The sequence below is a fragment of the Notamacropus eugenii genome, chromosome 5 (assembly GCF_028372415.1).
Source record: "Notamacropus eugenii isolate mMacEug1 chromosome 5, mMacEug1.pri_v2, whole genome shotgun sequence".
Classification (NCBI taxonomy): domain Eukaryota; kingdom Metazoa; phylum Chordata; class Mammalia; order Diprotodontia; family Macropodidae; genus Notamacropus; species Notamacropus eugenii.
The window spans coordinates 172,973,575-172,999,024 of record NC_092876.1 but is presented as its reverse complement, the minus strand read 5'-3'; the positions used below and the strand labels follow the sequence as shown (position 1 = coordinate 172,999,024).

Genomic DNA, 25,450 nt, shown 5'->3' with positions numbered 1-25,450 from the left:
TGGGGGGAGAGGAGTTGGCTGTGGACCACCATGGAGGGACAATGTTCTGATCCAATTACCAAGCGGGGGAAATTACGGCTCAGGACTGAGACCGACACGGTGGTCCAGGGAGGGATTTCTAATGGGCATTTATTCTTTTGGTCTACCATTAAAACCTCCATTAGTTTCGGGGGTGTTGCTGAGTCCTCTGAGATGAGTTTCGGGGGCCCCCTCCCCCTGGAGACCCCCTCTTTCCGTTTCCCGACCCCTGTGGGTTGGATCTACAATACTTAGCTATGTGCCCGGGCTTTCCGCAAGAAAAGCACTGAACTCCTTTGGGGGTTTTTCGGCAGGCAGCCTTGAAATGCCCTTCTCTGCCACAATTAAAGCATGTTGGCCTGCCTCCCTTCTTGTCCAATACTGCTGCCAGGAGGCGCTGTTGGCCCTCCAAGGTCTCGGCTATGGCTGTAAAGGGGTCTTTCTGGGGGAGGTCCATCAACTTCTCAACTATTTGTTCTAGGGTGGGTGGATACGGGAGTGAGGAAAAGATGGTGCCAAATTCTGGCTTGAGCCCTTCTTTGATTAATTGCACCACTAGATGAGGGGCTGCTCCCCAGTTGCCTCCAAACGTGGCATGGACAGTTTCCTTTACCCTGCTTACAAAGTCAAGGGGGCTCTCGTTCTTTCTCTGTTTTAGGGAGGACAACATGGTCCCCGCCCCAGGGGTACCTAACCTCTCCAGAGCCCTAAGATAGACCACATTCACGGCATGCCTGACATTCCCATCGAAGTTTAACTGCCTTTGTAGCATGGACCAAGTTCCCGACCTGGTGATCATCTCCATGGCTTCCTCGGTGTTGGCTATTCCGGTTTCCTCTATATAGGCTTTAGCAGCGCGACGCACATAGGCTTTATAGGCTATGAAGGCGGCTGGGTCAAGGATCGCCTGCATCACCTCTAGGAAGTCATATGGAAGCCAAGGAAAGGCTGCCACCGAGGAAGCCAATGCCTTCTGTACTAATACTGAGCCTGGGCCATACTTGGACACGGCCTCTTTCAATTCCTTCATAAACTTAAAGGGAACTGGCCGATGATGTCTAGTTTCATTTTCCTGGCCGGGATTCTCAACTAAGACCGGGTAAAAGCCTGTCCCCCACTCCGCCCATTCTACATCTTCCCCGTCTCTCGCAGCTTGCTGGAGGCTACGAGTGAGGAGGCTCATTGGCGGGGGGGCTGTCTGCGAGGGCGGGCGATATTCAAACCCTGCATTCTTACCAATCTGCTCGAACTTATACTGAAAGTTCACTGGGGGCCCGGTGGATAACTGGGCCATAAGAGTAGTAACTTCTCCTACCCCGCCCTCTTCCTTTTGTCCTGCTCCTCTGCGGGTTGTTACCCCAGTCGCCACTAGGGGGCCTTTAGGCGTTTTCTGAGCAGCCTGAGCTCCCTTTGGAGCTTTCCACTGTTCCTGTTTTTCTAGCGGGTCCCAATCGGGAGGCGGAGGAAAGTCCCATTTAGGGGGGTCAGTATTCTCACTTCGCCTCATCTCTTTCCAGGGGTACAGTTTCTCTCCCTCGTCCTCACTGTCTGACCCCATGATGGAATCTCCCACCTGAGTACTCTGATTTCCAGAAATGGGAGGCGGCACGGGGTTAAATGCCGTGCCAATTGCCGAGTATACCACAAAATCCTTGGGCGTTAGGAGCGAAGGATTATCCTTATGGTAGGAGGCCATTTGTTGGCCCACCACCGCCCATCTGCCCGGATCTATTCCTGCGTGCTCTATCCAAGGGCTGACCATCCAGATCTTATTCACCCATTCTCGGCAGTCTCTGATGTGAATTCTGATACCTTGTTCTTTACAGACTTTATAAATCTGACAGGCGAGAACGCCTTTATCCTCCGGATCAATGCGGGCTTTTATCTGCTTCTGTCCCATCCTTCCTAAAGTCCTACGACTCTAGGGCTGCCTGATCTTCCCCCACCCGCCTGCGGTCTGGGGGGCTAGCGGTCTCCTACGGCGGTTGCTGTTTCGGGCGCCAGCTGTCAGGGGCGAGACCCCAACCACCGCATCAACTTACCCTGCCCACGGATCTTCGGACGTCTCCAGCTCCCCCCTTTGGGGTCAGGGGGAGAAATTACCAGGCAGAACTCCGGAGGTGGACAAGAGCACCTTTATTACATGATGGTCAGCAAGAAGTCCCCCCTTTCCCCTTCCGTGTTGTGCCTTATATCCCCCAGAACTCGCCCTCCTATTCCGGGTAAGCCCCTCCCCAGTTCCTCCCTGAGGGCGGAGCCCAGCCCAGTAGAGCCGCCCCAGTGCCACCGTGGCAAAGCCACGTCAGCAGGTCCAGACTCTCTGGCGTCTCCTGTCCTCTCAGGGAGCCCAGGTCCAGAGCGCCCCTCACATGTATACACACATTATAATAGAATACATATTTATATACATGTACACATGTACATATATAAATAAATAAGAAAGAAAAAGAGAGAGAGAAATCAGGGAACCACTTCTAGAATTCGATCAAACTCTCTTCTTGCACAGTCCATGATCTTCTATGAACTGTCTTCAAACTTCCTCCCTGGTACACATGAGGATCATATGATAAAAAACCAAAACTATGAATTATTAGGGAGTTTTGAAAAAGGAGTGAGTTGCACATTAATTTGAAACCATGGGAAGAAGAGAAAATCTATCAATAACTCCTGAACAGGAAAGAGTTTGAGGGGGATTTCATTTATTTAACTTATTCACTGATTCCTTTAACAAGCATTTATTGACTGTTTAATTACAGTACACCCTTGTAATAGATTCCAAGAAACTTTAAAAGGGGCTGTATGGTTTCTGACCCCAAGATACTAGTGAAGAAGAGACTCACATGAATTAGGCTGAGAACCCTACTTTGTATGAATATAAAGAGATTTCAAATAACTTTCCTTTGAACTCATTTTTTTCTCTACTTCTGGGAAATTCTGAAACTCAGGAGAAGCTTCAATTCCCCACAACCTTTCTAATAGCATTCTTCATGTCCTTATTCCTCAGACTATAAATCAGAGGGTTTAGCATGGGGATCACTGTAGTGTAAAATGCTAAGGATGCTTTCTCTTGCTCCATAGAGTTACTAGAAGGGGACTTGAAGTACATGAAAGTGATAGACCCAAAGAAGATGCCCACAGCTATGAGGTGGGAGCTGCAGGTACCAAGTGCTTTGGACCTGCCCTCAGTAGAGTGGATGCGGAAGATGCTGGACAAGATAAAAGTGTAAGAGACAATGACAGCCAGAGAGGGAGCTAAGGTGTTTACTCCCCCAATAGTAAAAAGAACTTGATTAACATGGGTACTTGAGCAGCAGAGGCTTAAAAGGGGAAGAATATCACAGAATTAATGTCTGACAATGTGAGCTTCATAAAAGGAGAGCATTACCATGTGGCTAGTATAAAACATGGCACCAAAAATTCCCAAGGAGTGAACCACAACAACATCATTCCAGAGCACATTCTGTGAGACATGAGAACATCATAAAGCAAGGGACTACAGATGGCTACATAATGATCATAAGCCATTGCTGTCAGAAGGTAACCTTCAGCAATGATAAAAATTAGGAAAAAACAGAGTTGGGTCATGAACTCCACAAAGGAGATGACATTCTTCTCAGCCACAAAGTTCACTAACATTTTAGGGGTAATGACAGAGGAGCAGCAGAGATCGATGAGGGATAAATGACTGAGGAAATAGTACACGGAGGATTGAAGTTGAGAACTGATAGCAATCAGGAAGATCATGCCCAGATTCCCCAACACAGTAACCACATAGATGCCCAGGAACAAGAGAAACAGGGGAAGCTGGAGCCCTCGCTGATCTGTGAGCCCTGCGAGGATAAACTCCATCACTGTAGAGTGGTTTCCTGTGGTCATTGTCCTATAAACAAAAACTGTGGAGATTGAAGAGAAGAGTTACATTCTAGGCAAGTCTCCCTCTTTAGAACAGAATGACACATTCCAGCTTTGGAGGTTGTAAGTGTATAATCAGTACAAGTACTGGGACATGGGCTAAAAAAATACTTGCTAGAAATCATGTACATTGGATTCCTCTCTGAGTTCACAGGTTAAAATAGATGACCTCTAAGGACACATCCAACTCTAAGGTTCTGTGATTCCAATCCACCCTGTCTGCTCCTGGATACCTTGTCCCAGTATTCCCTGAGGTCTCTGGGAAGCCCACATAATTGGACCAGAGACTTCATATACTTCTGCTCTGTGAGATAAATCCTACATCACCATATTTGAGCCCCATGGGAAAGGTGTGAGGCTCATACCCACTTTCAAACTTACCCAGAAACTCCAAAACTTACTTTTCAAATGAAATGCCCACAGTAATACTCAGTGTATCATAGAAACAAAATCTACTGCCTCACTCTGGGTATAATCTAATGGAACCTATAGGTCAGAGGTTCACAAAGGAGAGGTCTGCACCACCTTTTTGTCTCCTCCATGGCACCGAGTGGACAATCGAGCCATTTTTGTGAATGAATGATTGCATAAGACATGTCTTTGGACATAATTTGGGTATCTGGTGCTCTTAGTCGATGGAGGACACAAAAGGATACTTCCACTCAATCCTCAATCTAGTCTATGGAAATAAATGAGACAGAGTAAGGAGTCAAAAGTCCTGGCCCCTGTGTCCAATCCAATCTAATCCATCAAATTTTTACTGTGCACTTCATTTAAAGCACTACGATATCTCCTAGGAATATACCAACAAATGAAAAACAACTCTGTCTTGCAGGGATCTTGCATTCTAAATTCACAGCTCTGGCCACATCTCAAATTAGCCATACCCATGAGAACAGACCTATCTCAAAGAAATGATCTGGGCTTTTCCTCCATAAAAAAGCAATAGGAGTGATGGTCAAAGTTCCATAGTAACTAAACAAACTAAAGCAGTCAAACAATGGGAAAGGAAAGGAGAGCATTATGTATAGTTTCTACTGGTGATACCTCTGAAATAGATAAACACTCATTTGAATGTATGACTGGTTGTTAGCATCAAAGGTCCAAGGATTTATAGTCACCACTCCTTCCTGTACACTGGTCTTCCCTTCTTTAAATTTGACCTATTCAGACTACAGAGAAGCAGATAGAGTTGCAATTCATGTAATGGTAACAAGGACAACTAATCCAGATCTTTATAAGATAGACTAATGACCTTTGACTAGTCCAGCAAGGCTTCAGGGGAGAAAAAAATCTAGCTACCACAGACAGAGGAATAGTTAGACCATTGTATTTAAGGAATTTTAAGCTACTCACAACATCAGAGTCACCATGCAGACAGTATAATAGCTTTTCATGCTCATTGAACTCACTATCAAAAAATTTTAAAAGATCTAGAGTATTACTGCTTCTCCTCCATAGCTATATTTTAACTGGGATTAGGCAATGGGCAAAAGATCATCATGAAAATATTAGTTCAACATTAAAGAAAAAAATTCTAAGCTCTGGAACATACCAAAAGAGAAACAGGCTGCCTCCAGGGTTTTAGTTATTGATTTACCTTGTCAGGATGCCTATAGGAAGACCACCCCTCTCTTTTGCTCTTCTCTATTTACTATTAGAAGACACCTTGTTTTGCAAGCAAACTGTGTGTCCTGAGCTTGGCATGACAACAATCTTTTGTGCTCCTTCTCTGAATGAACTTAGCCACAGCAAAATTCCAGAATTGTTTTACACCAGCACCAGGTGATCCCTGAGCTTGGACAAACACCTTGAGTATCCATGTTTGGTCATGAAGTCCTGCTATCAATCAAACTTGTCTCATTGTTACCTGTTACCCCTTGTTGTCAGGGCTATAACACATGGTGTAACCATTAGCATATGTACTGAGAGTTGCCACATTAAGGAGGGTCTACTCCTAGAGGAGGCCCTGGAAGTTTCCCTCCTCCAATGGAATAAAGAAAGCTTTTTTGCTTATGATCTCTTTATCTCTTTGGTTTTATTTTGGCTTTTTTATTTTATTTTTAAGAGTTAACTGTGGTTGTGATAATCTATGTGAGCTATTTGATGTTTTTAGAGTTAATAGTATTGGCAAAACCATTGGGACTTCTTTGGTCATTTGTTTTCAGGACTGACAGCTCCCCCTAAATTTTTGAATAAAGACTGGCTGACCAATGGTCAGGGGTATTACTGAGGGAATTCCTTCACAACTAAAATAGTTGGCCTCTGTTATACCTTCCAACTCTGAGAGTCTGATTAGAAATTTGGGGTCTTTTTAAGGGCAATATTTTTTAGGAATCCTGTGTTCTCTGGGCTTTGATTTCTTCATCTGTAAAATGAATTTTTTTAACAAGGTGACCTAGAAGTCCCTTTATTGCTTTAGCATGTTATGTTTTCTAGGGCTTCTTTCCTTGAAAACCCTTGACTTTGAAATAAAAGACCAAAGAGAAAAGGAACATTGAGTTTTTCTAAGCTACAGTAAATAAGCACTTTAGCGACTAAGGAAATAAGAGACAAAACTTTCTGCAATTAGAAATGAAATGTATGTAAAGATTCACTGACAAAACATCTTTGTTTTCTGATTCAAAAATGAAAAGGGGAAGCTTTGATCAGAGAGACAATTGAACCCACTTGGGAGATACAGATGCTCCTTTAGGCTTAGACAAAGTTGAAATTTGTGTTGATCTCAGGTACATTTATGGAAAACAAGTGTAATGCGAATACCACCAAAGACATACAACCTGGGTCTGAATAACATTTACTTCCTGTATAACCCTAAGCACTCAACCTACCTGGGTTTCAGTTTCTTCATCTGTAGAATAAGGTGGGTGAACTAAATGATCTATAAAATTCTATCCACCTCTAAATTTTATGCTATGAATACTATTCTTTTTCATGGAATTTGAAACAAAGGTATTGGAAATAAGGGGATTTTGATCTGCTGGAGATAAGACAAAGGTATGTACACTGCCAATTCCTTCCCATCTTTTTGAGTTCTGCTCTTAAGCTGATATGTACAGAAACCAGTGACATTATGGAGAACTGAAAGCAAACTCCTTCCTCTAGCTTCTCTGTAGTTTTCTGACATTGAGTCCTTGGGATCATTTAAAAGGGAACCCAGGCTTGTGACTCAAGGATATTATAGGAGTTTAAAAGATTTCAAACTATAAATCAGGTTAGAGTTTAGATGAAAGGAAGATGAAATATATCAAAAGATATATTTCAGACCTGAGGACTTGCTAACTATTGCTGGTTAATTGGTTGGGGGTAACTATAAATAATTCTAGAGCTACAGCTAAAGAAAATGTGTCCTCTGCTTGCAGAAGAGAGGCTCCCTACCTGCTGAAGTCCATCAGATAGTAGCAGAGCACAGAAACAGAGATATTCAAAGAAAAACAGCTAAGTGGAAATGACCAGAAAAGAGCTGGAAATAGAAACTCAGCAGAGCTGTCCAGCAGAGAGCACTGTAGCAAACAGAACATAGCAGCAAAGAAATCCAACTCAACAAGGAAAGCAGCTTCCCTGATGAAATCAGCAGAAGACATCAGTTTCTCTGAAACTAGTAGAGATGTGAGTCAGTCTAAAAACCCATGTGCCTTGACTACACAAGTTCCCTATGCATCTGCCCCACTGGAAGTGTTCCCTTCTCACAGGTCTTCATATCAGAGTTCTCTTCCTCCTTTGTTGATGTGGTCATTTATAGAAGAGTGTGATCCTGTGTGCATGGGAGATCTATAATATCATTTTGCAATATTGCTTCATTACATATAATCTGCTTTGAAGCAATGTGTCTTTCAGTTGGCTTAGTTTTTTTTTTTTAAAGCATTAGTGAATGCTCATTAGCTATGGTTGTGAATAGATACTGATCCAAAAAAGTGGTTCAAACTGAGGGTTGCTTTATTGGGGTCCACATGGGAGGATAGGATTTAGGAGATTAGGAGAAGGAGTATTCCCTTGTTAATCGACAATTTTGTGAAAGACAACAGATTCTTTCATAAAAGAATACAAAACTATATTTTAATTTCATTCTTTTCAAATATTCTTCCCTCTAATTATAATTGCATTTATTTGCACAGTTCAGTTCATAACAGAATTCTTTCTATTTCTCTCTGACACAAAGATAGGTTCCCCATAAGTAGTAGATTTTCTAACCTCATTTCATGAGGAAAAAAAATGAAATTATGTGTCTTCCCAAAATTATGTGGGGGAAGAATTCAGGAGGAAGTAGATGACAGTGACAACCTTAAGACAAGAAGCCACTTCCCTAAATAAGATAGCATCAAATAAAAGTCAAAATGGAAAACATTCTCTTTTTTTGCATAACTTGTGAAGAAAAAATGAGATTAGTTTTGAAAGCATTTTGTTAACCTTAAAACATGTACATGAAGGTCAGCTATTATTTATTTTTGAAAGGATCCCATTTCCTTATCTGGCCTGAAACATTAACAGTAGCTCTTTATGAATCAGGAAAGACCCTAACTTACCTCCTTCATTTGAATTCATTATAAATTAGGAATGAGACCTGGGGAACATCATCAGGGTTTCCTTCTCACTAGAGTCAGTCTTTTTTCACACAGAAGCATAAGATCAAATTTTATTTTATTCAGAGAATGAAATCAAAGAAAAACTTACATAGGGATTAGTGTTAGATATGTTCTAGTTACTTACAAAGTGGAGGGAAATATTAGAGGTAGAGTTTTATCTTGACAATCCTTAATTTATGACATCAGTTTGAATTATAATGTCAATACCAAAATTCATAAGATTACTAGAATTTGCAGGAGTTAGACTTCTACTCATGGCTGTATCATTTTTCTCTTTCATAGCTCAGGGTCCCCAAGATAAGAGTGTGGTGAGAAACAGAACTGTAGCAGAAAGTGAGTACTAAGGTCTTGGTAACTGAGGCCCCTCAAAGAATATTATCCACCCATGACTGATTTTCTTTAGTCCACAAAGAATTTTCTCAGAAGATGAAGCAGAACACCAAGAGCAGCAGCTAGATAAGGTTTAGTACAGCTCAGAGAATCACTGAAATAGACATCTTCTATACAAGACGCCCAACAATTGGTTGTCTGGCCTCCTCTTGAAGAGCTCTAAGCAGGGGGAAAGGCAAGTGTCACTGCTTATTATGATCATAAAAATACAGGCCAAAATATTCCCACCCACAAAAATCTCAGAAGCCCATAAATTTTCAGAGACTTGGAATAGCTTAGTGAGGGAATTATGGGGATTGATTGAAGCACATAGACTCCATCAGGTAACTGAATTTGAACTCAGTTCCCTTTTATTCAATTAAGGGTCTAGTCCAATTTCTGTCTTGGGAGAAAACTTTCTTCAATTATGGGAATTGTGAGAAAACTTCATTGCATTATTTGAACCTAGACCTGCATGGCTGGGAAGATGGACCATCTCTTCCTGTTTCTTAGAGATGTCAACGAAGGACCCAGGTTATGCTGACCAGAAATCTAATCATATCCAAAGACTCATACAAGAAATTTTCTCACAATTATATGTTAAGAGACCCATATGTCTTATTTGAAAACTGGCCCTGTACTCATCAATCAACTACTCTTTCTTTGTTTCTTTGATTAAATATAGACACTTGGAAGATAGTGGGACAACATTTTTTCTGATTTCGGGGAATTACACCTGTTTGTTTTCCACCTCTGAATTCAGAAACCCTCAAATGTTTCCACCAATTAGAATCTGATTACCTAATCTTTCATCCTGGCTTATATCTTGCTAATCATTTTCCTTTAATGCATAAAAATCTGTCTCCCCTTGTATGTAGGGTCTACTGCCAAAACTGAAGGGCATAAATCAATATGCCTTAAAGCTCAAATCTTTCTTTCTTAAGTTATTTCAAATTTCATCCACCATACTAACTACAAATGGAGTGGGATAAATCAATTATGGAACTTTAAAGGATGAGAATTTTCTAGTGGTATAGGTTCTGGGATTTAATTACTGGACTAATAATATATTGAATATCTGTCTCCTATGCTCACAAATGTCATTGGTGCCTGTGGAGGCTTCAAGGTATTATAAGATTATAAGTAATTAGAAGACCTTCCTGGATGAGTGTTTATAACCCTGAGAGGATATCTGAGAAACACAAATCCATATTGAATATAGCCAGGGAACTGGGAATCAGTTGTTTAAAAATGAGAGAGGAAAAGGAAAAAAAAAGGAGAATCTATACTTACCATTTACCAGAGAAGCAATTTTGGAGCAATCAGAGTACTTTCCTTTCAGAATTTGCTGTTGGAAGTAGTGACTTCTTAAGTATGAGCACAAAGGCAGCACCTTCTCTTTTTCTAGAAGAAGGCTTTGGAGTAATATGTAAACTCAACAATTCAAGGTCATTTAAGTAAAGCCAGTCCCCTATCTATATTGTCCCTCCGCCAAGATAAATCAGGATTTTCCTCTGACCTTTCAAGAAGCTCAGGTTGATTTTGCTGAAGACATTTTCCTCCCAGGACATAACAAGGGGAGGATAAGAAGATAGTTACTTTGATATATTGAGATGGGGGTTAGAAATACACATGTCCCTGATTCCCACAGGATGACATATCTCTGGAGACTAGATTCTAGACTAGAAGACACAATTAATTAAGAAGACACAATTAATGACAAAGCAATTAAAGCTTTTAGGGACGATCCAAAGGGATCAGGATCTGTAAGAAATAAATATCACATCAGAAATGAGTATCAGAAATAGGTATCATTGTTTGCTGAATACAAATATTCACAATGTCCATTCCTAGTAATTCCTTGTAGGGAAATCATAACATATCCTAGGAAACTTCTTGCATACCTGTCCAACTGTCCCAGAGTTGAAAATTACACTATCCTGAGTTCCATCACCAAAACAAAGACAATCCTATTCTTACTGTCACCACCCTACTTTATCCTTCATTGTCATTAACATGAACTATTGTGATAGTTTCCTAACTTTCTGTCCTTTCTTCCTTCATTTCTTTCCTCTTTCTCTTCAATTGCTCCTCAAATCACCACAAGACCCTTTGCTTAAGGATCAGTCTAGTTTTGTCACTCCTCTGCACAAAATCTTTTAATGGATCCTTAGTGATAAAGCTCAAATGCTACATGGCATTCAAAATTCTTCATAAACTGATGAGGTCTAACTTTTTCTAGCCTTATTTCATAATACTTCCCTCTAAGCATTCTATATGACAGTAAAAGTGGACCACCATACCCTGCACTTTACCATCTCTATATCTATTCATACTATCTTATTATTTAAATGGCCTTCTTGTCATCTTCATTCTTACCATACCTCTGACATTAACTTGACAAATTTTACAAGCATACCTCAGCTGCCTCAGGCCTCCTTATCCTGACATATCCACTGTCTTCTTCAATCTTCTCACTCTGAAATATCCTTCAACCAGGTTGGCTTCCTTCTTCCATTTCAGAGTTCCTCTTGGGGTCTCAATTTTGAGGAAGAGCCCAGGTCAACCAAACTTCCTCCTACCTCTGCTTCAGATTTTCAACGTTATTCATCTCTCTTCTCCCACTTTCCATTCCCCTCCCCATGATTTTTCAGTTCTTTTGTATATTACTTTTTCCCATTACAGTGTAAAGTTCTTGGAGTCAGGGACTCTTTTCTTTTTTGGTATTTGTAACACCAATGCTGAGCACAATTTGATTGCTTAGAACATAGTAAATACTTACTAAATGCTAGTTGTATGTTAGTACTTCTTATTCTAAATTGCTACCTATTCTTTTTAAAAATTGCTTTAAAAAAACCTCAAGGGGGGGGAACCAAGATGGTGGAGTAAATAGATGCACAAACTCTAGCTCTTCCCCCACAGCCCATAAAATACCTGTATAAAAAGATTCTCAACAAATTCTAGAGCAGCAGAAGCCACAGAATGACAGAGTGGAGGAGATTTCCAGCCCAGGGTGACCTGAAAGACCAATGGGAAAGGTCTGTAGCACCATACACAGAGCAGAGCACAGCCCAACCTAGGACATGTGGCACCAGGAGGAGCAGGGTCAGAGAAGGCCTTGGGAGCAGAATCCCCAGGAGCAGTGAAGGTTCACAGATCCTTCAACCCACAGGTGCTAAAGGCAGCTTCAAAAGTCAGTGAAAGAGCTTTTTCACTTCTGTGACAAGGGAGCAGGGTCCTCCACTAGCCCCAGCCCCAAGCACTGGCAGAGGCTGCAGCAGCAGTAGGCATAGGCAGCAGCAGCAGGCAGCCATGGTGGTGGCCCCAGTAGGCATTGTTGGAGCCTCAGCTTAAAGCCCCCGGGGGAATTGAGCAGCTGATCTGAACCTTAGCCCTGAGTGGCGGCCCATCCCCACCTAAAGCCCTTGGGGGAATTGAGTAGTTGATCAGAATCTCAGTCAGAAGCCATGTTGGGAGTGAAATCCTCTCCCTCAATTGTGTCACCTTGGAATAACTGAGATCCTACAGGTCCCCAGAGTATACCTATATACTCTAGTCTTGACAAAGAAGCCAAAAGTCAAGTAACTGGTTGAAAAAATGCCCAAAAAAGGGGGGAAAATAAGACTATAGAAGGTTACTTTCTTGGTGAAAAGATATTCTCTCCTATCCTTTCAGATGAGGAAGAATAATGTTTACCATCAGGGAAAGACAAAAAAGTCAAGGCTCCTGCATCCAAAACCTTCAAAATAAATATAGAATGGTCTCAGGTCATGGAAGAGCTCAAAAAAGATTTTGAAAATCAAGTAAGAGAGGTGGAGAAAAAATTGGGAAGAAAAATGAGAATGATGCAAGAAAGTCATGAAAAGCAAGTCAACAGTTTGCTAAAGGAGACCCCAAAAAAATGTTGAAGAAAATAACACCTTTAAAAATAGGCTAACTAAATTGGCAAAAGAGATCCAAAAAAACCAATGAGGAGAAAAATGCTTTAAAAAGCAGAATTAGCCAAATGGAAAAGGAGGTTCAAAAGCTCACTGAAGAAAATAGCTCTTTAAAAATTAGAATGGAACTAATGAAAACCAATGACTTTATGAGAAACCAAGAAATTAATTACAAAACAAAACCAAAAGAATGAAAAAAATGGAAGATAATGTAAAATATCTCATTGGAAAAACAACTGACCTGGAAAATAGATCTAGGAGAAACAATTTGAAAATTATGGGACTATCTGAAAGCCATGATCAAAAAGAGCTCATGAAATTATCATGGAAAGCTGCCCTGATATTCTAGAACCAGAGGGCAAAATAAATATTGAAAGGATCCACCAATCACCTCGTGAAAGAGATCCAAAAAGAGAAACTCCTAGGAATATTGTAGCCAAATTCCAGAGTTCCCACGTCAAGGAGAAAAATATTGCAAGCAGCTAGGAAGAAACAATTCAAATATTGTGGAAGTATAATCAGGATAACACAAGATCTAGCAGCTTCTACATTAAGAGATCGAAGGGCGTGGAATATGATATTCTAGAAGTCAAAGGAACTAGAATTAAAACTAAAAATCACCTACACAGCAAAACTGAGTATAATACTTCATAGGGAAAATATGGTCATCCAATGAAATAGAAGAATTTCAAGTATTCTTGATGAAAAGACCAGAGCTGAAAAGAAAATTTGACTTTCAAACACAAGAATCAAGGGAAGCATGAAAAGATAAACAGGAAAGAGAAATCATAAGGGACTTACTAAAGTTGAACTGTTTATATTCCTACATGGAAAGATAATATTTGTAACTCTTAGAACTTTTCTCAGTATCTGGGTAGTTGGAGGGATTATACACACACAAACACACACACACACACACACACACAGAGAGACAGAGACAGAGAGAGAGAGACAGAGAGCACAGGATGAGGTGAATAGGAAGGTATCCTATCGAAAAAAAATAAAATTAAGGGGTGAGAGAGGAATATATTGCAGGGGGAAAGGGAGAAATGGAATGGGCAAATTTTCTCTCATAGAAGAGGCAAGAAAAACTTTTCCAATGGAGGGAAAAAGGGGGGAAGTGAGAGGGAAAAAGTGAAGCTTACTCTTACCACATTTGGCTCAAGGAAGGAATAACATGCACACTCAACTTGATATGAAAGTCTGTTTTACACTACAGGAAAGTAGGGGAGAACGGGATAAACAGGGTGGGGGAATGATGGAAGAGAGGGCAAATGGGAAGAGGGAAAAATTAGAAGTAAACACTCTTGGGGAGGGACAAGGTCAAAAGAGAAAATAGAAGAAATAGGGGGCAGGTTAGGATGGAGAGAAATATAGTTAGTCTTACATGGCATGACTATTATGGAAGTCATTTGCAAAACTACATATATATAGCCGATATTGAATTGCTTGCCTTCTCAGTGGGGATGGGTGAGGAGGGAGGAAGGAAGAGAAGTTGGAACTCAAAGTTTTAGGAACAAATGTTGAGAATTATTTTTGTGTAAAACTAGAAAATAAGAAATACAGGTAATGGGGTATAGAAATGTATCTTGCCCTATAGGACAAGAGAGAAGATGGGGATAGGGAAGGGAGGGGTGTTAGAAGGGAGGGCACATTGGAGGAAGGGGCAATCAGAGTGCGAGAAGTTTTGGGGTGGGGGTAAGGGAGAGATGGGGAGAAAATTTGGAACTCAGAATTTTGTAGAAATGAGTACTAAAAACAAAATTAATAAATAAATTTAAAAAACAAACAAAAAGACTCACAAAATAATTCCCTTAGTACATATGTACACAGCCTTACCAAATAAATTTCCATTTTAGTCTTATACAGAAAATGAAATTCTCTCTATATATTTTAAATTAATCACCTCTCTTAGAATATGAATACAATGTTTCATCTTCATTCTTTTGGACCCATGGTTTATCATTAAATTGATCAGTTGTCTTTCTCCTTGGTACTGTTATTATTGAGAAATTGGTCTCCTAATTCTGCTCGCTCACTTCTGCATCAGTTCATAAAAGTCCTCCAGTTTCCTCTGAAGGTATCTATTTCATTATTTCTTATGGAGTGAGTATACTCCAGGTATCAGATAGTTCAAATCATCAGGATGAAGATGGAATGCCATGCAGGGGTGACAAGTAAGCCAGTATGCTTAATTCAGGATGTGAGGAACATGTAGGTAAACTGGGAAAGGAGGAAGGGACAAAGATGTAAAGAGTTTCAAAATACCAAGCATATTTTCATGACTTGGTCTCTGCCACCCTTCCAATCAGCTTCTAATAATAAATGTAATGCTGTTGAGTATTGCATTTGTGTAGGACTCTCTGTGACTTCATTTGGGTTTTCTGGGCAAATTACTGGAGAGCTTTGCCATTTCCTTCTCCAAGTCATATTACAGATGACAAACCTAATCAAACAAGGTTAAGTAACTTTCCCAGCTTCCCACAGCCAGTAAGTGTCTGATGTGAGAATTGAACTCAAGTCTTTCTGACTCTAGGGTCAGTACTCTATCCACTGTGCCACCTATCTGCCCTATACATGTCATGGGACACAGGACCAAAAAATTCCTTTTGCATTAAGATAGTTCAGTCAATTTGACAAACGGAAAGGAAACATCCCTCAGAAAAGGTTTTTAAGTCAAATCAACTTACTGAAATCTCTCCATATTATAACTGCTTTAAGAACTTTTCCCACTAGCAATTTTTTCAGAAACTGAAAATGTTTGCTTCAAAATTGGTATGTCTTAGTTGTCCATTTTTCATCATGTCCTAGTTGCAAATAGGCATGCACTCAAAATATGCTGGGAATTTTTAATTATTATTCTGATCCAGACCAGTCCCATTTTATATCTATTGTGGGAGGTAGGAAACTTCTACCTGTAACATCATCTAACAGTATCAGCTGTGCCTAAGAGCATGGGAGTTTAGATCTGGGAGAAAAAGTGAAAGGAAATTCCTTTGGTTTTCATATAAAGGACAAATTATACCTTTGTGCACTTATATAATTAGTTGTGCTTGACTTACTTAGGTGGGGGGAGGGACTTGAAGGGGTTATATTATGCCTATATGATTTGGTCATTTTATTACTCTTTTCCCAACAACCTCCCTTCATGTATTGTCTTCCTGAATTATTCACCACTAACAATGAGCAGAGAATGAAAGTTCTATAAGAATTAAGATACAACTTATTGAATGATTCCATGAGATATTTGCATTTTCACAGAGTCATAGATCAAAACTTTATACCTAAAAAGGATATTAGAAGCCACATAGTTCAAAAACCTCCATGTTTACAAATAAAAATTCTGAAGTCTGCAAAGGTTAAGGGACCTGCCAGAGTTCACAGAGAAAAAACATCCAGGATTCATACCCTGATCTGCTTACTCTAAATTGAACACTTTCCATTGTTTTTTTAAAAACAAAAGAAACAAGCCATGTTGGTAGAATGTTGGGCAATAAAAAACAAGGAGAAGAATTTGGGTAAAGAGTCCATCCTGAGATAGTTTTAATTAATCAAGGAAAGAAAAGGAACCTTAGGCCGTTGAAGTCACCTCTCACTATGAAAATTCTGCTCATGTTCTAGAAAATATTCTTCTCCTCAAGGTTTTCCTCAAAGTAGCCTGAACATCTTTATTCCTCAGACTATAAATGATAGGGTTTATCATGCGCCCCACATTTGTGTAAAAGATTGTAGTTACTTTGTCCTGTTCCACTGACCCTGGGGAAGATGGCTTAAGATACATCAAGGAAGCTGACCCAAAGAAAAGAGTGATCACAATTATGTGGGAGCTGCAGGTGTTGAATGCTTTGGACCTGCCTTCAGTGGAGCTGATGTTCAGGATACTGGATAGGATGAGAGCATAAGAGGTGAAGATGGTGACACTAGGCACAACAATGTGTCCACAACAATGAAAACCACCAGCTCATTGACATAGGTACTGGTGCAGGAGAGCTGGAGAAGGGGAAGCATATGACACATGTAACAGTTTATGATGTTGGCATCATAGAAAGACAGTCTCAGTATGAATCCAGTGTGGGCCATGGCACCAGAAAACCTTATTCCATATGCCCCACCTGTTCAGCCATGAACAGACCTGATTAGACATGGTAACACTATACAGCAATGGATTACAGATGGCAACATAATGATCATAAGCCATTATTGTCAACATGTAACATTCAGAAATAACAAAAAAACAGAAAAAATAGAGCTGTGCCATACATCCTGAAAAAGAGATGATATTTTTCATTAGGACAAAATTCATCAACATTTTGGGAACAAAGACAAAGGAGTAGCAGAGATCTATGAAAGATGTGTGTTTGTCCTTCATTGCTGAAGAAGACCATGCATCAGAGAAATAATGACATGACTTGCACTTGACTTTGTTTTGAGCAAGGGTGGGCTGTGCAAGTCACCAGCCTCACTTCTCCTCCAGAGCCATCTGAATTCAGTGACTAGATTCATCAGGATGACTGGAGATGACCCAGGATGAGGCAATCGGGGTTTAGTGACTTGCCCAAGGTCACACAGCTAGTGAGTATCAAGTGTCTGAGGTGAGATTTGAACTCAGGTCCTCTGACTCCTGCACTGGTGCTCTATCCACTCTACCACCTAGCTGCCCTTCTATGAAAAATAAATTGAAGATGAAAAAGTACATAAGAGTTTGAAGCTGAGAATTCATCCTGATTGAAATGATCATTCCTACACTTCCCACTATAGTGATCTCATAAGTCCCCACAAGCAGGAGGAACAGGGGTACCTGGAGCTCTGGTTGATCTATTAAACCTGCAAAGATGAGCTCAGTCACTGAAGAGGCATTTGCCAAAGCCATTTTCCTTTTGATGGATCTATGAGGAAACGAAAAAAAGTCATACTAGATGCAAAAACTCATGCTAGATGCAAAATAATTGCTAGAGGTAGCCAAATCTCAACTCCAGTTATGAAAAAGAAGAAATTTTAGAAGTGTCCGGAAAACATCATCACCATGCCATGCAGAGATGGTTCTTATCCTCCCCAAAATATCCAGGGATTTTGATTGGGCTGAGCAACTGTCTCCATGAGCTGGATGATAATAGAAAACTGTTCCTGAGTTCCCCTGCAGAATAACAGTTGATACTCCCCTGCATTATAACAGTTGATGTTCCTCAGACTCCAAAGCAAACAGATATGAGGAGTATAACAGTAGTTTCCAGTATCTCTCACAGGATACGCTAAGCTGGCCACCTCAGGAAAAACTTTAACTACTTTTTCCCATTTCAGAGATGATGAAATAGTATCTCAAAGAGTTCTGCAGATGCCTATGGTAAAAGTATTGTTGTTAACTTTATATTATTATCAATATGTGTCAAGCACTGCCTCAAATTCTTTGCAAATATTATATCATTGGATTCTCATAACAACCCTGGGAAGCAGATGTTATTCTTATCCCCAGTTTATTGTCGAGGAAACTGAAGCTAACAGAGTGACATTGCCCAAGGTCACACAGCTTGTTAGTGTAAGAAGCTGGATTGGAACTTAGGTCTTTCTGATTTAAAACTCAAGGTTCTCTCCATCACACCACCCAGCTGCCTGTAGACTGGATCCAGAGTCCCGTTTTTCAGAGGAGAGTCCTATGGGGGTAATGATACAAAATTCCCATTATCTTTCCACATTCTCTTCCCCATTCACACCTAGAGTACACCAAAAGACCTATATATGAGTCAGTGACAAAGCTTAGGGACACGACGTTTTATGGAATCCTCAAATCTCGTGATTGCCAAAGAAAGGAGGACAAAACAGAAGGAAAAATCTAAAATTAATGTCTTACACATTCATCCTTCTCCTGCCTAGTCACTTCAATGATGGTCTTTACTGGTTTTGAGCCCCTGGATTCTGAAGGAGAAATAATTCAAATAATAGTGATTCGAGATTCTCCCTCTTCTATTCCCTTTTCTTCTGAAGTAATCAGAGAATAAACCTCAGCCTCTGGACTGAATAGAGAGGTGCTTTGAGCTATAAAGATCACAGGACTGTGACTTCACCTGAGGAATGCTCTAGATTGAGAGGAGGAAATAGTGCCCAGGGGTGTCACCATAATCAACAGGTGATACGAAACTGAAGGCTTTATTTTGGATATGATATTCTCATGGACTACGTTGGAACCACAGAAAGGATCCTGCAGGTTCTCTCTCTGGAATCAAACACTTCAGGGAGTCATAATTACAATGTCCATGTTTACACAGTGTACCACAAACTTTTTTTTCTCCTAAGGGATTCAATCTTCTACTCATTCTGTAAATTTATATGTGGAACTTCCCCCCTTTTCTTCAAATCTTGGTTCTCAGAATTTCTCTCTTGAACGACATTTTATGCAGCCACAATCTCTGAGGGTTACAGCCTCAAAATGAGCTCTCAAGTTAATATATGGGAGCATGAGCTGTCTAGATGCTCCTGTCAATGTAGAATCAAGATAGTTAAACTGTGTTATCCTACTTGTGTCCAGAGGAAAATATTTTCCAACCCATGTATAATACTAAATTCAGGCTCATTACGGTTGTAAAGAAGTTAGATCCTCTGCCCTTGTGCATCATTTGGATACAAGGGAGTTTATGTCAACTACATACACAGACACACAAATACACATACACACACACACACACACATAGAGTACTTACTTCTATAGGTAAATATTGATCTATCCAACCCTAAGCCCAACAGATTGCAAGTCGTTTAAGTTGACTCTTGTTTTGATTTTTGAATAAAGAAATGCATAAATGAAGGAAGGAGTTAAGATATCAGGCATCAGTTAATTTGGCTTTTTGGTAAGAGTGGGGTGGCAAAACTCCACATATAGTGATGTGATCTAGTTCCTAGAAAAAAGAAACTTTCAAAACACACTTATTTAGCTTCTATTAAAGATCAAAATAAAAATCTAAAAAATCAAACAAGAGATTACCAAAAATGAAAAGGAAAAAAAGACAAAAAAAACCTCACTGAACAAAAGGTTTTTGAGGGAAAAAATAAAGAGATCAATCAATATCCAATTTATTAATTTATTTTTTTGAGATATGAACTTTACTAAAGTTTAAACAATCTGTTTCTGCCATTTTACAGATATGGAAAATGAAGACCAGAGAGTTTATGAATTTTCCATGGTTACAAAGATAGTAATGTAATTATTCAAATATTGGTCTTCAGACTCAAAATTTAGAATGCTTTCTATTGACATATGATATACCATATTAAGTCTTAAAATGCGATTCAGTCTCCATTATTACGGGGAGTTTTATTTGCTTCACTTGTTTCTGTTTCCATGATATTTTTGGCTTTTATTTCTTTTCATCATGTAAAATTTGATATTATTTCATGTAATTACTTTGTGTCACATCTGTATTAAAATTACTCAATTGTTTTAAATTTATATATTACCTTATTTTACTATTATTATCTTCATTAGTTTAACAGACAACACTTGAATATTGAGCGCCTCTCTTGTTATTTAATTCTTTATTTCTATGGAGGTTATTTTTGCTATAAACCCTAGCTGTGTATTGGTAAGTTAAATCTCAAATAACAAATGTATTTTGTTACTACCTTAAACATCATTTCTCTTTCAAACTATTTTCCTGTACTTATTCATATATAGAGAAGCTATTTTGGGGACTTCATTCATCATGGTACTCCATTTCAAGTTACTTATCTCAATTAATGGTTTTAGTCAATTATTTTGGATTTACTTAGTAAAAGAACTTTTCACCAACACCTTGTTTCCTATTCTCCAGTTATCACTTCCTCAAATTGTTTTTTATTATCATATTGCTATATGTAGTATTGCTAAGATTTTGACAAGCATTAATAATGCTAATAGGAATTCTTGCTTGTCCCTTGATCTCAGTGGGAGAACTTGGCTGGAAATAATGGTAATATTTGCTTTTAAATAGTCTTTCTTAAGAATATAGTGAAGAAAAGTCCTTTTGTTTCTCTTTTTTAAAGTTTTCAACATGAGTGCTGCATTGGACTGATTTTTTCAACCTCCCTGATATAACATGTTTAGGGATTTTTGTAACGATTTTGATTTATATATTCATTTTTTTTCTAATAAAACGTTGCATTTCTGGTATAAATGCAACTTAGTTGTAGTGAATAACTTTTGGGATATAATTATACAAACTTCACGATTCATTGAATGTTTATATCAGTATCAATAAGTTGTATTTCTCTTTGGTTCATTTTTCTGCCCTACATTCTCTTTGTTTGTTTACCAAATACATATTTTTATGGAAGGAATTTGATGAATTGACATTTTAATTTTTGAAAACAGTATTTTTTTCTTTTCTGTATGAAAATTCTTGGGTATCTAAAAGTTTGCTAGAATTCATTTTAAGTCAATCTCATTCTTGATTAGAATTTACCATGGAAAGTGTTCTACGGAGGTTTCAATTTGTCTTTCTTTTATTTTATTGTTTCAGCTATTTATTACTTATTTTATAATTTTTTAATCTTTCTCATTTCATTAAAATCTTCAGTATTGGTAGCATCTACTTATGTGTAAAACACTGTAATTATTCTTTTAGGAAAAAAAACTTACTTTCCTCTTCATTAGTTGTGTTTTCTCTTCTCATTTCTAAAGAGAGATTTCCTCCCAAAAACCAAATCACTGATTTGCCAGTTTTCTTGGTCTTCTCAAAAAATATGATTGCTTTATTGATACTGTTATATTCTCACTCCTTAAATTTTGTCTTTGAAATTTAAAATGACTTCTTGTACATTCTTCAATTAACTGATTAATCATAGGCCTTAATTTTTAGTATTATGCTCAATATATTGTAAATTTTTAGGACTATACATTTTTTTCTTTTATCAATTAATTAATTAAATTATTTTTAGTTTTAAACATTCACCTTTATAAGATTTTGAGTTCTAAGTCTTCCCTCTCCTTTTCTTCCTCCTCCCCAAGACATCATACAATCTGATTTATGTTATACCTATATAATTATATTAAACATATTTCCACATTAAACATAGTCATGGTGTGAAAGCAGAATTAGAACAATAGAGAAAAACTTTCAGAAAGGAAAAAAAAGGAGAAAATAATATACTTTCATCTGCTTTCAGACTCCATAGTTCTTTCTCTGCATGGGGATAGCAATTTTTCTAATTTAATTTTTTTTTCTTCTTTTTTATTTATTTATTTAACTTTTAACATTCATTTTCACAAAATTTTGGGTTACAAATTTTCTCCCCTTTTGTCCCCTCCCCCCACTCCAAAACACCGAGCGTTCTAATTGCCCCTGTCTGCCAATCTGCCCTCCCTCCCTCCCCACCCCTTCCTTTTGGAAGGCAAGCAATTCAATATAGGCCAAATCTGTGTAGTTTTGCAAATGACTTCCATAATAGTAGTGTTGTGTAAGAACTAATTATATTTCCCTCCATCCTATCCTGTCCCCCATTACTTCTGTTCTCTCTTTTGATCCTGTCCCTCCCCATGAGTGTTGACCTCAAATTGCTCCCTCCTCCCCATGCTCTCCCTTCCATCATCCCCCCCACCCTGCTTATCCCCTTATCCCCCACTTTCCTGTATTGTAAGATAGGCTTTCATACCAAAATGAGTGTGCATTTTATTCCTTCCTTTAGTGGAATGTGATGAGAGTAAACTTCATGTTTTTCTCTCATCTCCCCTCTTTATTCCTCCACTAAAAAGTCTTTTGCTTACCTCTTTTATGAGAGATAATTTGCCCCATTCCATTTCTCCCTTTCTCCTCCCAGTATATTTCTCTCTCACTGCTTGATTTCATTTTTTAAAGATATGATCCCATCCTCTTCAATTCACTCTGTACACTCTGTCTCTATGTGTGTGTGCGTGTGCGTGTGCATGTGTGTGTGTGTAATCCCACCCAGTACCCAGATACTGAATAGTTTCAAGAGTTACAAATATTGTCTTTCCATGTAGGAATGTAAACAGTTCAACTTTAGTAAAGTCCCTTATGACTTCTCTTTGCTATTTACTTTTTCATGCTTCTCTTTATTCTTGTGTTTGAAAGTCAAATTTTCTTTTCAGCTCTGGTCTTTTCATCAAGAATGCTTGAAAGTCCTCTATTTCATTGAAAGACCAATTTTTCCCCTGAAGTATTATACTCAGTTTTGCTGGGTAGGTGATTCTTGGTTTTAGTCCTAGTTCCTTTGACTTCTGGAATATCCTATTCCACGCCCTTTGATCCCTTAAGGTAGAAGCTGCTAGATCTTGTGTTATCCTGATTGTATTTCCACAATACTTGAATTGTTTCTTTCTAGCTGCTTGCAATATTTTCTCCTTGACCTGGGAACTCTGGAATTTGGCCACAATGTTCCTAGGAGTTTCTCTTTTTGGATCTCTTTCATGCGGTGTTCTGTGGATTCCTTGAATACTTATTTTGCCCTCTGGTTCTAGAATCTCAGAGCAGTTTTCCTTGATAATTTCATGAAAGATGATGTGTAGGCTCTTTTTTTGATCATGGCTTTCAGGTAGGCCCATAATTTTTAAATTGTCTCTCCTGGATCTATTTTCCAGGTCAGTTGTTTTTCCAATGAGATATTTCACATGATCTTCCATTTTTTCATTCTTTTGGTTTTGTTTTGTGATTTCTTGGTTTCTCATAAAGTCATTAGCCTCCATCTGTTCCATTCTAATTTTGAAAGAACTATTTTCTTCACTGAGCTTTTGAATCTCCTTTTCCATTTGGCTAATTGTGCTTTTGAAAGCATTCTTCTCCTCATTGGCTTCTTGAACCTCCTTTGCCAATTGAGTTAGCCTATTTTTCAGGGTGTTATTTTCTTCAGCATTTTTTTGGGTCTCCTTTAGCAGGGTGTTTACTTGTTTTTCATGCTTTGCTTGCATGTCACTCATTTCTCTTCCCAGTTTTTCCTTCACCTCTCTAACTTGATTTTCAAAATCCTTTTTGAGCTCTTCCATGACCTTAGCCTATTGAGTGGGCTGGGATACAGAAGCCTTGACTTCTGTGTCTTTCCCTGATGGTAAGCATTGTTCTTCCTCATCAGAAAGGAAGGGAGGAAATGCCTGTTCACCAAGAAAGTAACCTTCTATAGTCTCATTTTTTTTCCCTTTTCTAGGCATTTTCCCAGCCAGTGACTTGACTTCTGAGTGTCCTCTCCATCCCCACCTCGCCTCCAGATCCACCCAGCCAGCACTTGGGGTCTGAGATTCAAATGCTGCTTCCCAGCCTCAGGGCTTTGGGCGGGGCCAGGGCTGCTATTCAGTGTGAGATCAAGTTCAGGTGCTCAGGTGGGGGCAGGGCTGCCTCATGGGCTCAGTTCCCTCAGGGGGTTTATGCAGAGACCTTCAACAATGGATCCGGGGTCCTTCCTGCTTGGGGAGCCCTGGTCTGCTCCTGCCTCCACTGCTGCCTCCCGAGGGGGCCTGAATTATGGGGGAGCACCCCACTCCCCTCTCGACCCGCCAAAGAGACCCTCTCACTGACCCTTGTCACCTGTGGGTGGGGGGACCCGCCCGGCTGCTGGAGATTCTGTCCCTGAAGCCTGCTCGGATCCGTTCCTTTCAGTGCTGCACTGCCGAGGCAGGGTTGGGCTCTGCTCTGGGTCTGGGGCGTGTGGGACATTTTGCGAGAAGTTTTCAGGTCTCTCTGGAGCAGAAATTTCCTCCACTCCATTGTTCTGTGGCTTCTGCTGCTCCAGAATTCGCAGGTGGTTCTTTTTTTACAGATATTTTATGGGCAGTGGGTTCGGAGGTAGCATATGTGCATCTTTCTACTCCGCCATTTTGGCTCCGCCCCTTTCTAATTTAATTTTGAAAAAAGAAACCTCAATTACCAGAACCAAAAATGACAAAGAACTCAAAACAAATGAAAATTTTTTAGAAATTAATAGTCCTATCTTTCCTAAAAACTGAAAACTTAAATGAAATGGATGAATAATTTTAAAATATAAAATGTTCAGATCAATGAAATAATAGAGAATTTAAGTAACCTAATACCAGAAAAAGAAATTGAATGAACTACAAATGAACATTCAGAAATGAGCTCCAGGACTACATAGATTTACAACTGAATTACATGAAACATTAAAAAAAATTAGTTCCAATACTATACAAGTTATTTTTAAAAATAAGAAGAGAATGGACTCCACTAAATTGCTCCTATGATACAAATATGATCATGAAATTTAAATCAGGGAAAGAAAAAAAAAGAGAAATTAATTGACCAATATATTTAATTGACATTAATACAAACGTTCAGGCAAAATATTAACAACAAGGAAAGTTACAGCAATGTATAAAAAAGATGATGCATTATGACCAACTAGGATTTATACAAGATATAAAGGTTGATTCAATATTAGACAACCATAAACTAAAAGATCCTGTTAATAGGAGCTGGAGCAGAGCTGAAAAGAAGATAGTCTTTAGAGCAGTCAAAGCTAAGAAGGATGCAGTCTCCTGGGTAGTGTGAGTAATTGTGTGATTGTCTGTGATTTTGTTTAAGAGAGCCTGCTTGTGATTTGTTTAATGGAACTGGTTTGTGGGAAGCTTGGTAGGGGGAAGTCTTGGGGATGGTTTGTTCTCTGCATTGCTATTGCGTACAGATTTTTGGCGCTGTGATG

The 25,450-nt window shown here is 39.1% G+C and overlaps 2 pseudogenes; both read right to left on the bottom strand.

Annotated features, from left to right (window-relative positions):
• Window positions 1–2,196: 2,196 nt before the first annotated feature.
• LOC140509050 (olfactory receptor 8D2-like) lies at window positions 2,197–6,463 on the bottom strand (annotated as a pseudogene).
• Window positions 6,464–14,686: 8,223 nt separating this feature from the next.
• On the bottom strand, window positions 14,687–19,722 carry LOC140509049 (olfactory receptor 8B3-like; annotated as a pseudogene).
• Between the last annotated feature and the right edge of the window lie 5,728 nt (window positions 19,723–25,450).